The sequence below is a fragment of the Electrona antarctica genome (assembly GCF_951216825.1).
Source record: "Electrona antarctica genome assembly, chromosome: 13".
Lineage (NCBI taxonomy): Eukaryota > Metazoa > Chordata > Actinopteri > Myctophiformes > Myctophidae > Electrona > Electrona antarctica.
In genome coordinates, this window is record NC_136794.1 from 40,121,447 (window position 1) to 40,138,025 (window position 16,579).

General features: G+C 40.1%; 1 long non-coding RNA gene across 1 annotated transcript; it reads right to left on the reverse strand.

The window, feature by feature from the left end:
* Nucleotides 1–1,111: 1,111 nt before the first annotated feature.
* Nucleotides 1,112–2,267, reverse strand: LOC306934777. The gene is made up of 3 exons (XR_013791341.1): nucleotides 2,158–2,267; nucleotides 1,749–2,021; nucleotides 1,112–1,246 (listed from the first exon to the last, which is right to left on the reverse strand). It is a non-coding gene; the product is annotated as an uncharacterized lncRNA (long non-coding RNA).
* Nucleotides 2,268–16,579: the final 14,312 nt, after the last annotated feature.

Below are 16,579 nucleotides of genomic sequence, written 5' to 3' on the forward strand. Positions count from 1 at the left end.
GGGCCCCTGGTTTATTCCGTTCCACTAAAGTTACCCAGACTGGTGAACCGTGGGTCATGGGTTCAATCCTGGCTTGGGGCGATGTACTTCTTGGCCGTTGGTGTGTGAAATGTTACAATGGTTATATGTTGTAATGGTAATATTTAGTAATGTTTTCACTTTTACAAATAATAATTCTTCTTAACCACAGCAAACCAATTCTGGGGGAACATTCACCAAAAGTGGCTGATCTACAAGCTCACAAGCTGTCATGATGAGGTTGTGCAGCCTATATATTTTGGTTCTTTGATTTTGTATAAAGGGTTTAAATTATAGCTTTAATGGCAATGTGTATACCAATATGATGTTTTAAAGCATTGGTTTGTGATCAGCTTGACTGCTTAATGAACAGTAAAGACATCAGGATTACGTTAAACCTGGCTGTAGCCTGGTCCGGAGCAGGCTAAATTCACAGCATTAGTTTCCATGGTAACTAGTGTGGCATTGCTTTCATGAAACCGAATCAAGCCTCAACATATTATCCAGGTTAACTGGCTACATTTCTGCTTTCATGAAACCGGTTAATCGCTGATCCAGGATATATATTAAACCAGGATATCTGTTAAAACCCGGTTTATCCTCTAATCCAAGTTTCGTGAAACAGGCCCCAGGCTGTACAGACCAGGATTTAACAAGCCTGTTTTGTCTTAAATCCTGGATTAGTTAATCCAAGTTTCGTGAAACAGGCCCCAAGACTTTGTTGTTTCCAACAAACAAAAATACAAAACAAAATATCACTTACAGTACCTTTAATAAACAAACATTATCTAAACATGATACACACACAGTATTTATATATCCGCATTCAGTTGATTGCCAGATTCATTTTGACTAATAGAGCTGAATGCACTCAATGCAGATGGTTACCACAAATATATTACTACAGTAGTTGACAACAGTGTCTGACTGCAGGGCAGAGCAGAGCCCCGTCTCCTGCAGCCCCATCTACAGAGACTGCAGCTCTGTCTCCAGCCTCGGCTGACACAGCTCCTCCTGCAGCCTTGTCTCCTGCAGCTCTGTCTCCAGCCCCGGCTGTAGGCGGAGTAATCTTAATATCTTTTGGGAAGATCGTAAGAGCGTCAAAGTGGTCAGGAATATGACTCTCCCAGTCAGGCTGAAGTGGGGGATTGTTTAAAGCCATCAAACAACCCAACCAGTAGCATTCAGCAGCCAGAGGTCTGAATGTCTCCCTCATCAGGAACGGACCCTTTATGAGACAATGTTGACAAACTAAGATTTTGAATGATTCATGGTATACATTAAACAATCTATGGTAATAATTTCATTCAGTGATTCATAAAACCACAACAATTATTTACCACTTAGGCATTTAGCAGACGCTCTTAATCCAGAGCGATTTACAAGAACAACACATGGTAATACATTAAATACATAAAAATAGTCATCAAGGATCTTACGTATGCTAAGAACCTCACATTGGAATGTCTATAATGAAACTATGCGTATACACTATAGAGTGCTATATGTCTACATAAAATGCTATCTAAGTTACATAAATTGAGCCTTTGCATACGCCTGTAAGGTCGTCGAGGCTAGGGCAACCCACCCTAAACGCAAGCATGTTTACACTACTGTTCTCTCTCTAGTCCTGAATAGCCTCTATAGAGTGATCTATACCTAAGCTTCATGTACAGTAAAGTATTCTATAAGTTTGTAGTGCACAGAACTTTGATGTACATCAGCCATACCTCAACAACATCTTCTTTCCTGCTGTGGTATACAGCCATTTGTAGATTTTGGGCAGCCAATTTTTTGTATGTTGTTAACTGTGTAAGAAAGGTAGAAAATTAACAAAGCTGCACATGTACAAGATTAATGTGGATAGATATATATTTGGTGGAATCATATCGTCATACATCATTGGGTGATGATGGTGACGTGCTGTGTTTGTGGAATGCAAACATTTTCTCGAATTGCTGCTTCTTTTCATCCATATCCTTTCTTGAAGCCTCAAACATTGCCTATATGATGATAAAAGCATTGGGTGTTAGAGGATGCATGGATTTAGTAAATGAAGCTAAGAATTGAATAAGGAGACTGCAGAACATAAATCAGTAGCCTAACAGCACAACTTTCAGTCATCACATGTATACATACCCGAATCAATTCATCTGCCAACTTGATGTCTTCATTCTTTGTTTTCAAATCATGCCTGATTTCAGTCCACTTGATGTAGATTAGTTTATCATACATGTTTCTCAGTTGTGTCGTGCTAACAGTCCATGCTGTCTCACAATTTCCTGTTATTAACTTCTCTTTTAGATTGGCTGCCATTCTTCATGAAAAAAAAGAAAGAAAATATTTTCATGTTGTATTATAACAAGCTTTTCATTTGTGGTTGCTTTCGTACATTATTCCTATTTTATTCTGAATAATTTCACATACCTGTTTCTGAATGAGTAATGTTCTTTTTCACGTTCTTTCAGGTCAGGTGTAAAGTAATTTTCACATCTTTAATTCTTATTGTAATATAGAGTAACATATTTGGAAGAATATTTACCTAGCCTGGTTTAGTTCCTTCTTGTAACGTTGATCCTGCTCACCCATACTGTATTACAAACATATTAGCAATCATTATAAAACACTTCAGACGAGAAATAACAATTCTTGCAATTAATACTGCATATTATTGTTAACAAAATATATACAATATCTTTGTAAACTTTTTAAAAATGAATGCTGATTTTGAGCTCACCTTTGATTATGTTCCTTCTTATTCTTTTCACACCTGTCACAGTTGCATAACATAGAATAAGTGCAACTGCATAATAAAGAATACAGTTAATATATTAAGTCTATTTAAAAGAAATATACCAGTCCATTGTGCATCTTACAAGTGTGACAGTTGTACGAACGGGAGCGGCGCAACCTGGCGCAACACAAACGGGACGAACCGAGGCGAATAATATTCAAGTCTGAACACACCTTTTTAACTCTCTCAATCTCTCAAAACACAGCATGACACCCTAGACAAGATCATGCGAAGACTGCATAAAATTGGACCAGGTCAGAAAAAGATAATGGCGGATGAACATTCCGGAGGCAGTGGCTAAACGTGATTGACACGGTCGAATTAAAACATGTTACATGATCCCAAATTGTGCAACAAAATCGAAGCAGTGTGCAATACAGACTTTAGAAAATTTGCATCATACGCTTTCTTTACTTTCTTATAATCGGTTATTCTAATGATTCTCAATACTTGGTATTTCTACTTAAGTTGAGTATTTCCAATTTCCAATACTTTTACTTCTACTCCACTACATCTCGGACCCAAATAGCCTACTTTAAATCCACTACATTAGTTTGAAAACTTTAGTTACTAGTTACTTTACTGTAGATTTTGATTATTATTACAAAACATACATAATTAACCACTTCAGACCTGTATACAATCCCGGCCATTTGAAAATAGCCGATCTAAAAGTTCACAATGTGTTGACGTTGCGATGCAACGCATTGTGAGCTTGTAGATCTACTATTTTCAAAAGATGTTTCTACATTTGAAATGAGATATTCTGCATCATGAGTACATTTACTTTTGATACTTTTAAGTAAATTTTTATGCTAATAATTTTGTACTTGTAAAGTCAATTTTGAATTCCATACTTTTACTTGTAATGGAGTAGTCCTACATTGCAGTATTTATACTTTTACTTAAGTAAAACAATTGAGTACTTTTTCCACCACTCGTGAATGCTGTGCTCTGAATTCAGTGAAGTTGTGTTGGGTCTGATTGTGTGGCAAAAATTGTCCACCTTTAATTAACTTTGGGAGTGGCAGCAGACCCATGCTATTTATCCAAACAAACAAAAGAACAAAATAGTGATAAAAGGAGTTAAATATGACCGTAGGCTATTTATAATATTCTAACCTCAGAGACCACAGGCATTTTCTAATGTTCTATTCAAACAAGAGGGCTAAGAACTGCATTATCAAAGGGAATTAGATTAATCATCGTCCTTCCTTACCTTGATACATATTTGGTCATCATGTTGCTTATAGCCTACATTTTACTTTTATGACTCCTAGTCATAAAAAGCACTGTTACATATTTTGTTCTTTAGAGAACAACTTTAAAATAGCTATGTTATCACCTCATCCATCAAAGAACCATTAATACAAGTTAAAATGGTCAGTGCTTACCATTTTGTGTAGTACGACATGTTTTTCCCCAGATCTGATGTGTGTCGACACTTAAAGCTGGTCTGTCACCTGCACCAATGTAGGCTACACTGTAGATGATCTTAGACACCTATAGGGACAGGCTATATAATTTGCTGATGCCCCGCCCCCTGTGTGTTATTGGCTCCCACAACTACAGTTCTATGCCAAAGGCTTCATTGGTAGGTGGTCTTATGGGACGGGCTGTAAATGCTGAAGCCACGCCTACAAACGCACCACAGTGGACCATTGGTGTTGAAAGTGCATCACAATTCAGTCTGGCACCTGGCAGAATATTAAAATACACACTTCAAGGATTAAGAAAAACAAGGTGGTGAAATAAAATCCACAATATTCGTTGACCCCTCTTTCCATAGAGACTAATCTTCATGTTTGTCGTGCCCACAAGGTCAAACTGAGGGGCAGCGACAACCATGGCCTTCGTGGCCAGTGTTGGGCAATATTACTCAAGAGAGTAATATGTTACTTATTACACACGTATTACTCCTTAAAAAAGTAATCATTTTATGTATTACTTGGAATCAAGAGTAATATATTATATTTCATATAATATGACATATTACTTCAAAATGGGATCCTATAACAACCAAATCTGTATAATCTAATTGTTTTGAATAAGAAGGAGAAGAAAAAGAGTCACCAATCAGCCAAAATGTCTATAAAATAAAGCAGCATTTTAAAGGAAATGTTTTCAAACGGTAGCCAACAAATTCTAAGTAATATGTAATATGTGCTATTTTTTACAAAGAAGTAAGTAAGTATAATATTACTGTTGTTTGGCAGAGTAATACCTTACTTTACTCATTACTGGGTAAAGTAATAATATTACAGTAATATATTACTAGTAACATGTTACTGCCCAACACTGTTCGTGGCCTCCGTACAGCTATATGAAAAGCCACAGCTCTGAAGCCACCTGAGTAAATCACATGACAGACACACATTAAATGGTAAAACGTGTGATTAACTCAGATAAGAATCTGATGAGACAGTTATCATTGTCTTAGAACTGTGGAAATGGTGATTTAACCTTTAGATCAATTCATACGTGATCAATGATCACTGATGTGGCCCCTGGTGTGACGTTTTTGATTGATTGAATACTTTAATTAATAGGCACGGTGGAACAAAATAATGCTAAAGGGGTAATCAAAATAAGCCCACAGGGCTTGTTCCCATCAAGGTCCTGCGTGTATTCAATCCATCGAGACATTTAAAGACAAACAATAATAGAATAGACTATTATCATGTTTGATATGAAAGAAAAGAAAGAAAAAAGCATTTTTTAAAGCACCCACTTCAAATTTGACTGAGCAACATTCATATAGTTGAGTAGGACTAATGTTTTAACAGGAATTTCTATAATTGACTAAGTACTGGGTTGAGTACTTAATAGAGCCTCACTTTGAAATATATTAATGTCCAGGACCATTCACTGACCTCGGTCTATTGGTCATTCCTACAACCACGTTGGGCGGCCATAGCTGAATGGTTAGAGAGCCCGCCTGGGAAGCCGAAGGTCCCCAAGTGTCCCTGAGCAAGACTGCTCCATCATCTGTGGGTAGAACTGGGTGGTGAAGCTGAATAGTCAAAAACAAAAAGGTTAATTACTAAAGGCGACAGAGCCTATGCGGAATGTCCTGCTTCACAAGTTTTCATATGTATAAAATGTCTAAAAATCTTATGCAAATATAGCCAATCTTACAAGCTCACATTTTTTCCATTTTCGGGTTTGGGTCCAGGTTATGTGTAATAACTTAAAAGGGGTTAAAATAAATCCCGTTGGACATTAATTCAGCCTGGCACCTGGCAGAATCTTATACCACACAATTCAAGGATTAAGAAAAACAACCACCTATACTAGACCCTAGCAACTGCTGTTTTACCATAAACATAACATTATACACTACTCAACACTATCTACAGTATAGGATATAGACAATTGTGGAATTATTTAGTAAATCATATTAACAACTTAATTATGAAAATACATACGGGTGAGGAACATTTAATCAAATGTGAGTCAAATGTGGCCTAGTATCAATGAGGGTCCTTGACATGGAAAAAAGTGCCTTTTGTAAACTAGTTTTATTGTTCAGAGTCAAATTTACCGCTCCCACCCCCCAGAGTTCCCGCTCCGAAAGGTCCACAACCCTGATAGTGATAATATTAGTGTATTGTTCTAAAGGTTGAATCACGAGTTATAGTGAGCTTCAAAAGATGATGTATAACTTCCTAGTTCTTAAGAGTGTGGATGATGATGTAGAGATCTCCTGTTCTTTTAACTTAGCAGTATTGGCTCAGAAGAAGCAACCAATAGAGAATTACTTCGAGAATTTGCAAGGTGTCAGCTGGGACGAAGGGTTGATCACAATCTCAAGAGCAAATATGAGATCTTTCTTTGATGAAAGTCTGAGTGGCATCACTAAAAGTCTCAAAGAAATCTTTCAAAAGGATCTCAGCATTGAGTATCTTTTGCTAGTGGGGGGTTATGCCTCTAGTCAGATTCTGCGCACACACATTACCAAGCAGTTTGGTGCTCAGTGCAAAGTACTGTGCCCTCTATTGGCCCAGCAAGCAATTTTGAAGGGAGCTGTCATGTTTGGAAGAAACCCTGCGGTAGTGGCATCACTTATGGCATTTCTGTCTGCAGAGACTTTGATGAGTCAAAGCATAAGGCTGATAAGAAGTATTCCAATGAGGAGGGTGACTTGTGTTGTAATCTTTTCTTTACACTGGTGACAATCGATGAAGATGTTGGTTGGGATGAGACCAGAGACCACATTTTAGTACACCATCTAGAAACACGACAAAACTGTGCATGCGTTTCTTTCGCACAGAAAGAAAGAGATGAGTGGGGAATAGAAAAACTCAACTCATTTTGCGTTGAGATGCCAGATACTACACGAGGGATGGATCGTAAAATCCAGTTTCAAGTCAAATTTGGCTTCACGGAAATAACAGCCACAGCCACTGATGTGGATTCCAAGTCAACAAACTATTTTTGAGCAAATAAGACTACAGATAAATAAGAGTAAGACTATTGCAGTTAAGATAGTCTTAAGCAGAGCAAATTGCAATGTAGGCCTGATTGGCATAAAACGTATTTATTCTTTCTTCATTACATTATAATTTATGAGAATAATATACTGTAACATGCTGTCCAAAAATATTAGCTATAGGCAGGGTATACTGGGGAAATGGTGATTTTGGTTTACCATTAAATATTTTATATTTGTGTGATACTTCGGGCTGCATTTCGCTTATTAGGTTGAGTTGTATATGAATACCTAATTCTTACATCATGTGATGTAACTTTGTATTTGATGTTAAAGAGCAATCATACTAATCTTGTAGACAATGTGCTAAATCAAGTTCTATTCCTAAATTGTTGTTATTAATTATTATTACAATACATCAATGACCAAATTATGTACACTTTTGTCCAACAATGATGCAGAATTTCCTTTTTTCTTGGTTTGGATTACCTTTATTTTATCTTTTGTGTATTTGACTTGTAGCCTTCTGTAACTGACACATACATTAATTAATGTGGTTGTCTTTGAAAATGAGTCGCTGTTTTTTTGAGTGAACTTTATGTAACTCAAAATGGTAATGTAACATCTAGGAATTGAATATGAAGGACCCCAATGGAAACAAGCAATATAGGCTTTCTTGGGTTGTAAATGTCTTAGCAGTCTTGAACTGTACTTTCCTGTGCTTTTGTGTTCCTGAAAACTGTTAATAAAGTATTAAATCAATCAATCATCTGAATCGATCAATCTGACAAATATTCCAACCACAATGTGAATTGTTAGTACAATACTTTGGGCCAATAACTTTGTGTTGGCACTTCACCTATCACATATGTGTTAACTTACAACTCTATAGCAAGTGGGAGAAAACATAATAATAATCTAGAAATGAGCACTAGCGGAGCGTGATTATGTTAGTTCTTACCTCAATATCAACACATACGTTGTGTTCCCCAAAATGGTTTAACGTTATGTTAAAGAACAAAAGGTCGGGTTCATACACATTCCTCCTTACTATCTTTAATATCATAATAATTCCAAACAGGTGTATCTAAAATGTTTCACACAGAATAGCCTACAATTCAGCACAGGACAGGATCGAATCTCCGGAAACTCAGCCTACTGACCAGACATTATTTTTTTTATAAACTTCACAACACTATTTTACAACTAGAGAGAACCTTTTTGTCAGCTTAATATTTTTTGGGGGGGCAATTTACACTTTACTTCATTTACGGGTTTACTGGCCTACCGGCATATGCACTGAAGCCTCTCCAACTGATCCAAAATGCCGCAGCTCGCTTGGTCTTCAACCAGCCAAAATTCTCACATGTCTCCCCCCTGCTCCGCTCCCTGCACTGGCTCCCGGTCGCTGCCCGCACAGAATACAAAACTCTGATGTTGGCATTTAAAGCAACCAAAGGTATGGCTCCCCCATATCTTGCCAGCATGATTGAACCCTACAAACCCTCCCGCGCACTCAGATCAGCCAACGCAGGGAAGCTGGAAGTACCCTCACTAAAAACGCCGGGACAACGCTCCACACGTCCCAAACTCTTCTCCCTTCTGGCCCCAAAACTGTGGAATGCACTTCCCGTTGCAATCAGAACTGCAGCATCACTCCCGATCTTCCGCCGTAGTCTGAAAACCCACCTTTTCAGACTCCATCATGGCCCATAGCACTTACCCTACCCCCCTTAGACAGCACTTCTTAGACTTATATAGCATTTGAAACAGACTTATAGCATGTCATGTAGACGGCATTGTATGTAGTCATAGCACTTCATAGTATATATGTACAGCATAGTATAGCATATATGTGTAGTTTATATGTATAGTGTCATTATATAGATATGTTCTAGTTATAGTTTATATGTATAGTGTCATTATATAGATATGTTCTAGTCACGTTCTTAGCTTACGCATGTTTCGCGATAAATGCATTTTTACATATGTGATGTATTCCCATGCTTTTTGTTCCTGCTTATTGTAAGTCGCTCTGGATTAAGAGCGTCTGCTAAATGCCTAAATTGTAAATTGTAAATTGTAGTGTAGAGAGACAGGAAACCAAAGGCAGAAAGAGAGAATATACACATGAGACAAAACGGGCATTGTCACGTTCACGAGAAGCCTGGTCTGCATTCACACACGTAGACATGGCCTCGCAGGAATTCAGAATGATTCAATCATTGGCTTGAATGAGAAAATGTAACAACCAAAACCTCATTATTAATGCTTTGACACATTTTTATTTTCTACTCAAAAGATCAACTATAATCTCAGGCACTTTTCCTGAGGCCTCCAGATTGGCTTCCACTCCAACTGGTAAAGGCAGACCTACATTACTGTGGATATGATACTCCTTGCCTTCTCCTTGTGGCAGCGGTGGCCGAACGGATTGCGGAGCGGTCTTGATACCGGAAGGTCGCCAGTTCGAATCAGCGGTCCGACACGTTAAAATTACCACCGCTGAAGTGCCCTTGAACAAGGCATTGAACCACTACGATGAAATGTTCTATGAGCAGGGCCTGGCTGGAAACAAGTTCTTGAGCTTAGCCCAGATACCCTGGGTAAATATAGTAATCATTTCCTCTGCAGACTGTTACTGGAGTCAGGTTATGTTACTGCTGCTGCTGTGCTGAAGATTTCCGTGTCCTTGTACACAATAATGCTGTAGTTCTCAAACGTGTCAAGGTCAACGTGTCGACACCTAGGTAGGGTTCAAACCGTCAACCTTCCGCATGAAAGGAATATGCTCTAACCACTACACTAGGGCTGCTACTGTATCTATTTCCATAACTTAGTTGTTCATATTAAAGCAATTCAACAATGATCTATACTATAGCCCATAATCAAATCTATACAAACAACAGCATAAATGGTCATCTGTTGATTATGTTTCACACACTCCACAGTTATACCAATATATCATTGTGATAACTAGTAAATAAAATAAAATACAACTTAAGTCAAACTACGGCCCACACAGCTGGCCATGATCTCTTTCCATCCCACCCTTCCATCTAGTTCATCCATTCACAGCTATTTTCACTTTCATTGGTGACATCTGGCTATTGTTGGTAGCAGTGATACAGTAACTGTCCCATTTGCGATAGACCAATTATTTTGTTTACATTGGGACTGGGCACACGGGTGACTGTTTCATGTAATCAATTCCCAACATATCTCCAAACCTGTTGTTTTGGGGAGCGCTGGTTTCAGTCCATTCAACCTCCTCTTGTGTGTTGGCTAGTGAGGTGCACCCTATACTCTAAGGGTGCACCCTAGGAGACATTTATACTTCAAAGCCCAACAGTATTGCGCACAGAGAACAGCTGATATACAAGATCACATCGCATCGCGGATGCGACTGTTGTGAGCTTAGAGGTCTACGTGCGCGACACCATCGCGGGACGAAGCATAAATTATGCTTGATGGGCTGCAGGTGCGCGTGCAGCCATGGACAAACAGGCTCTGCTGCCGTGTTCATGAGCGCACCTCCCGTTCTTATGACAGCGACTGGAGGTGTGGTTTTGACAGCGGATTTGACCGTTATCTCTCTATTGAATAGGCGAAATCATCCGTTATCAGGACCTTCGAATAGGGCCAATATGGCCATACTGGCATACTCACCCTTGGCTGAACATAGCCTGGTCAAGGTTTCCCCCTGGTGGACGTGTAATTTCCAACTATTGTCGGCGCATGGAAACTAGGGGCTACTAATATATACTATTCTCTGCCTATCGGGACGCTCGGACGGCGCTGAGTCGGGTCTGGTGGCCGTCGCAATGCTCGGCACTGCCTCACGTGGCTCAAGGCCACCAGACATAGCCTGGCTAATAAGCCAGACCGAATCAGCCGTTGGCAAAAAAAAATTGCCTGCCGGCGGATTACGGTCTGGAGAGGCTCAATTGTACGCCCATTTCCTACACCAGAGAACTGGTTTGGCCAATCGGGACACGGTATGCAATATGGGCGGGCCTTGGTACAGTGACGTTCAATGCTTGAGACCTTTGACTGACAGTAGCTCTGACCAATTGCGTCAAAGAGAAAATGTTTGAACTCGCCCCCCGGGAAACAAGATCCATACACAGCATCTCCAGACTCAAATACCACACGACAGTGGGATTTGAGTCTGGCTTATTAGCCAGGCTACACCAGACACGGCTCGCCTCCGTCAGGACATCAGTGATAATGACAATAGGTGATAATGACATACTGAAACAATGAGTATGCCAGTATGGCCATATTGGCCCTATTCGAAGGTGCTGATAACGGATGATTTCGCCTATTCAATAGAGAGATAACGGTCGAATGGGGTGGTTTTGAGGACAACTGCTTTGAATTGCTATTATTGTTCAAACACAACAGAAACCAAGGATTATATATTTCAAGGGCGAGAGATCACAATAAAATTCCTAATCATTCTTCCTCCACACTGGGAGAAAAACAGCATCTGAAAGTGTGATGGTGCATTTTTTTACTTACACGTGAGTGCAGTTAGAACTTTTCCATTGCATCTTATGAGAGGTGGTGTTCTTCTGCTGCCTTTATGCGCGCATGCTGTTGCTCATCAGTGTGACGTCGTCTGTTGGTCTCCCGTCTCGCCATCTCTTCAGTAAACAGGAAATATGGTATCCTACATTTTCATCCTGGGATACACATTTCATCCAGTCAGGAGAGAGAACTCATATAGGATACAGGATTAAAAAAAAGAACTAATTGGAAGTAATGAGGAAAAGAATGAAAAATGAGTCAGACTTTTTTTAATTGGAATATTACTATAGAATTACAATGTAGGCATTTATCCAGAGCAACATACAGTAAGCAAGAACAACACATGGTAACCTAGCATCTGTCTAACGTAGAAAATCTTTACAGTAAAGCTATGAGCGACTATAGAGTGCTATGTCTACAACAAATGCTATCTATATAGTTTTAAATTGAAGCTGATCATTAAAATTGGTGACCCACTTGCCTGATGGGGAAAACGGCACACGCCTGTGTGCCCTCTGCTGTGTGCAACAGTGGCACCTTGTGGTCATTAATAGCCACCCTGGCCTGAACCAGACAAACACTTCAACACAAGCTGCTATAGCTATACTTAACTACTTCCTCTGCACTTTTTGGGTTGTTTTCTAGTTACTGTGTATTGTGCCGAATAATATAAGACGACTCTGATTATAAGACGAGACGAACCCCATTTTTCAAGACTCTTTGTGGAAAAAGAACATTGAATGTCAGCCTAGCGACTCGACTCCCCGCTAGGATATTTCCATTGGAAATTGGCAGCCTGCTGCTGCTGTTGACAGTGAGGGAATGCCACCCCACCCCAAGGTGACCCATCCATATACAAAGTGCACTTTAGCGTTAAACGGTTGGAAAGCATCAAAGCAACGTCAGCAGCATCTGCAACAAGGAGTCAGAAAACGTGTTTTATGTTGTCAAACGAAAGCCACTGTCTGTTGCTGCCACGTTGCGTCATAGCTCGGCGACGTCGCCGCGCAAAAAATGTTCTTCAGCAGCAGGCCAGCCCCCCCTCACCCCCAGCCTCTCTCAGGTAGGAAACCACATCACAAAACATTTGTCTAGTAATAATGCAGCTTAATGCTACTAATAAATGTGACTCGGAACGCATAGCTGGGTCTCTGTCTGGAGCGGCCCAGGCAGCATTTGTTAGGCTACTTGAAAGTTGAAAGGTAAATTGAATCCCCCGAAGAAGCAGGATTATAGGATACCAGAACAGGCTTTTTGTCAGCTGAGTGAGCTGGCACCTTGTGGCTGCGTCACCCATATAGACGGCTTTCTTATATGACGCCACGCCACCTATGTTGCAGCCAGTGAGCTGAGCACTAACAGATGTATGGTGGAGTGACAGTGACTTGTATGGCCAAGTACTCAGGTGAAGTCAGTCGATGCTGTGCAGGCCATTATGCTTATAAGAAAATGCAAAAGGTGCTGCTGATTCTGATAAAGTTCAGAACAGACTTGGAGCCTGTCTAGAAAGTTTGTTCTAGCTCGTTCTTTTATCAAAGCAAAATATGAATACATGCACACATTGTCCACACGGGGGCACCCAAGCATCACTGTGTGTGTGTGTGTGTGTGTGTGTGTGTGTGTGTGTGTGTGTGTGTGTGTGTGTGTGTGTGTGTGTGTGTGTGTGTGTGTGTGTGTGTGTGTGTGTGTGTGTGTGTGTGTGTGTGTGTGTGTGTGTGTGTGTGTGTGTGTGTGTGTGTGTGTGTGTGTACACACACCTGTGGGACATCATGGTGTATTGTAATCACCCCTGTCTGTCTGTTCTTTTTTTTATTAGTTTGTTAGACACAGTGATACATTGGGACAGTTTTAACCCCATTTGTTTAAAATTGACTAGTTGGTGTATAACTGTATATAGTATAGATTATGTATTTAGTCGCTTTCAAATTGGCCAAGTTCACAGCACAAGGTTGAACTGTATACAGTAGCTCCATGCTTATACATGGGTCATATTTAACAGACCTGTACTACAGTATCTCTCTGAGCTAAATAGTTGTGTGTAAGAAAGAGTCAGAGGGTGTATTAAATATTCACGTACTTTAACTGTACGCATTCAGTAGAATTAGATTGCCGTTGTGTCTTTTATTACTTAGTCTTTTTTGTTTTGTTTTCCAGAATATAAGAATAGATGTCAAGCCATATATATATATATATATATATATATATATATGGCTTGACATCTATTCTTTTGTCTTGTTTTCAGCCAATAGCAGAGCAGCTCACCAGACCTACTCGTGGCGTCACAGGATGGGCATAGGCCCGGCCCTCGATGGGAGGGGCGCAGCTGGCATCGCCGCCGCTGCCCTGAGGACCTCTGCCAGGCAGTGACCCAGCCAAGCAGCGGTAACCGGGGGTGACAGCCAATGGAGGGGAGCAGAGGGGAGGGCCGTCGCCATTAGACTGTAAAGGTAAAGTATGTACTATAACGTAGCTAGGGAACTTTAACCTTCAAAGAACGTGCATCCGAGCACCCCTGGGGCCAAACAAAATGTGGTGCACACACACACATCAAGGAGGGATCTCTGCATAGAGTCGACAGGATGGGGCCCTGAAGGTTTAACTTGAAACGCACACGTTCTAACAGCACACCTCCACACCTTTACCGATGTGTCAGACTGAATGTGGCTTCTGGCTTCAACCTCAGAGTGAAAGGAGAGCAGCTCATTGGTGGGGTGGTATAGGTGTCAGAAGCCAGGGGGGGGGGGGGCTCCTCTCCCAGGTATGAAGTGTAGTGTACCTGTCTGATAATGGAATGGAGGTCTGGAAAACCTGCACCAAAAGTGCAGTTCAATGAACCAAAATCGGGTTCAGATGCTTTCCTCCAGAACTACATTTGTCCCTGCTGGCCTATAATCAGATCCAATCATAGTCTACACATTGTCTCCCTCTGAGCTTTTACTGTCTCATTAATTTAAGAAAATATACTGTACAAAGGCAAAGGTAGTGAATCGATCCACAAAACGTATACAGTACTTTATTTATTGTTTTACTATGAGGCCTATCGTTTAGCTCACTTTCATATTAACGTGGCATGTAGCTTTTCTCAGATATGACATTTTTAAATTGCTTTTGTGAGTTAGAATGATTCTAATTATGTAATACATTATAAAATGTCAGTTTACTGTACCTTCCTCTAGCTTGTGCTATTTGCTTCTACCACAAATAATGGCACTATGTATTCTTAGCGGGCAAGTCCCATCATTGTTACGCGGCTCTACTCGTGCATTGTGGACAAAGGTAGTGAATCGATCCACAAAACGTATACAGTACTTTATTTATTGTTTTACTATGAGGCCTATCGTTTAGCTCACTTTCATATTAACGTGGCATGTAGCTTTTCTCAGATATGACATTTTTAAATTGCTTTTGTGAGTTAGAATGATTCTAATTATGTAATACATTATAAAATGTCAGTTTACTGTACCTTCCTCTAGCTTGTGCTATTTGCTTCTACCACAAATAATGGCACTATGTATTCTTAGCGGGCAAGTCCCATCATTGTTACGCGGCTCTACTCGTGCATTGTGGACATAAAACATTTATGTGTAACTTGTGCCTCCTGAAACATTCTGGGTGCAATATGCTCTGGCAATTGCCTGTTACTTCTGATACTTCTGTTATCCAACAGCACAGGCTTACACATAAACGGTGTGTAATAGTTTGGCTTACAGTCTGATCAGCCTAAGTATGGTTAGCCCTTTAATCTGGATCTGGCAGAATGCATTTCGTTGGCCACCAATCTATAGGCCAACTTAAAATTACTTGCAGTTGTAAACCTAAAGGCCTACAGTACAAAATAAAAAAATTAAGTTGCGTAATTTGACACAGAATCATGCCACACTAAGGCCCTGTGCCATTTACTAAAGTCACATATATAATCATTCACTTATGTATGGAAGAATTCATTTTAAGATGTTCCATACAGTATTTGAAGACCATAATGTCAAACAAAGATGGAGAGAATGTGGAGTGGTGGTTAGGGCAGTAAAGGTTACTGGGTTATCCTGTGCTGCAGTTCCAGTATGTGGAATGGGTTACCTGCAAGCTTTAAGTCCATTTGCTTCATTGTTAAAACTTCAAGTCGTCCATAAAGAGCTGGCTGAAAAGCAGCTGGACCTAATTATAACCATCATCAATTAGTCGAGTTGTAACAGTTAGGCGCGATTCATACTCCTATTTTAGAGCCGAATAAAAGTCGGTTCGGCTCTGTTGAGCCTACAATGTGACGTCATTTGAGGTTCGGGGGGGGCGGGTACCGTCCTAAAGTCGGCTCTTCGGTGCTACTGAAAATTTCTGACGAGCCGAAATCATTTCGGCACTACAGCGCCGAAACAGCGGTAAAATAGGAGTATGAATCGGCCCTTAGCCTACTTGTAGAAAGTTGAATTTGTATGTCCCTGCTACCCTCTCGCCCCATGGCAACACATGGCACTCAGTTTATAAGGAACACAACAATGCATTCAAGCTTTTTTGCATTCTATCCTTTTGACACACACATGTACAAATATGTATGTCATGTATATGATTTATTTTACAGTAAAAACATCAATCAATCAATCCAAACTCTGTAGATAGGTTGTAGTATCACATAGTCACGCCTGGTGAAATCAAACCTACAGCCACTGCTTTCAAAACGAATTATTAGTCGCAAACTCGCATGTCTGCATCACTCATCGGAAATAACTGAGTATGATCACTTAGATCAACTAACACAGGGTTCAGTAAAACATCCTGACTTGGACAGTGATCCACACATCCTAGAC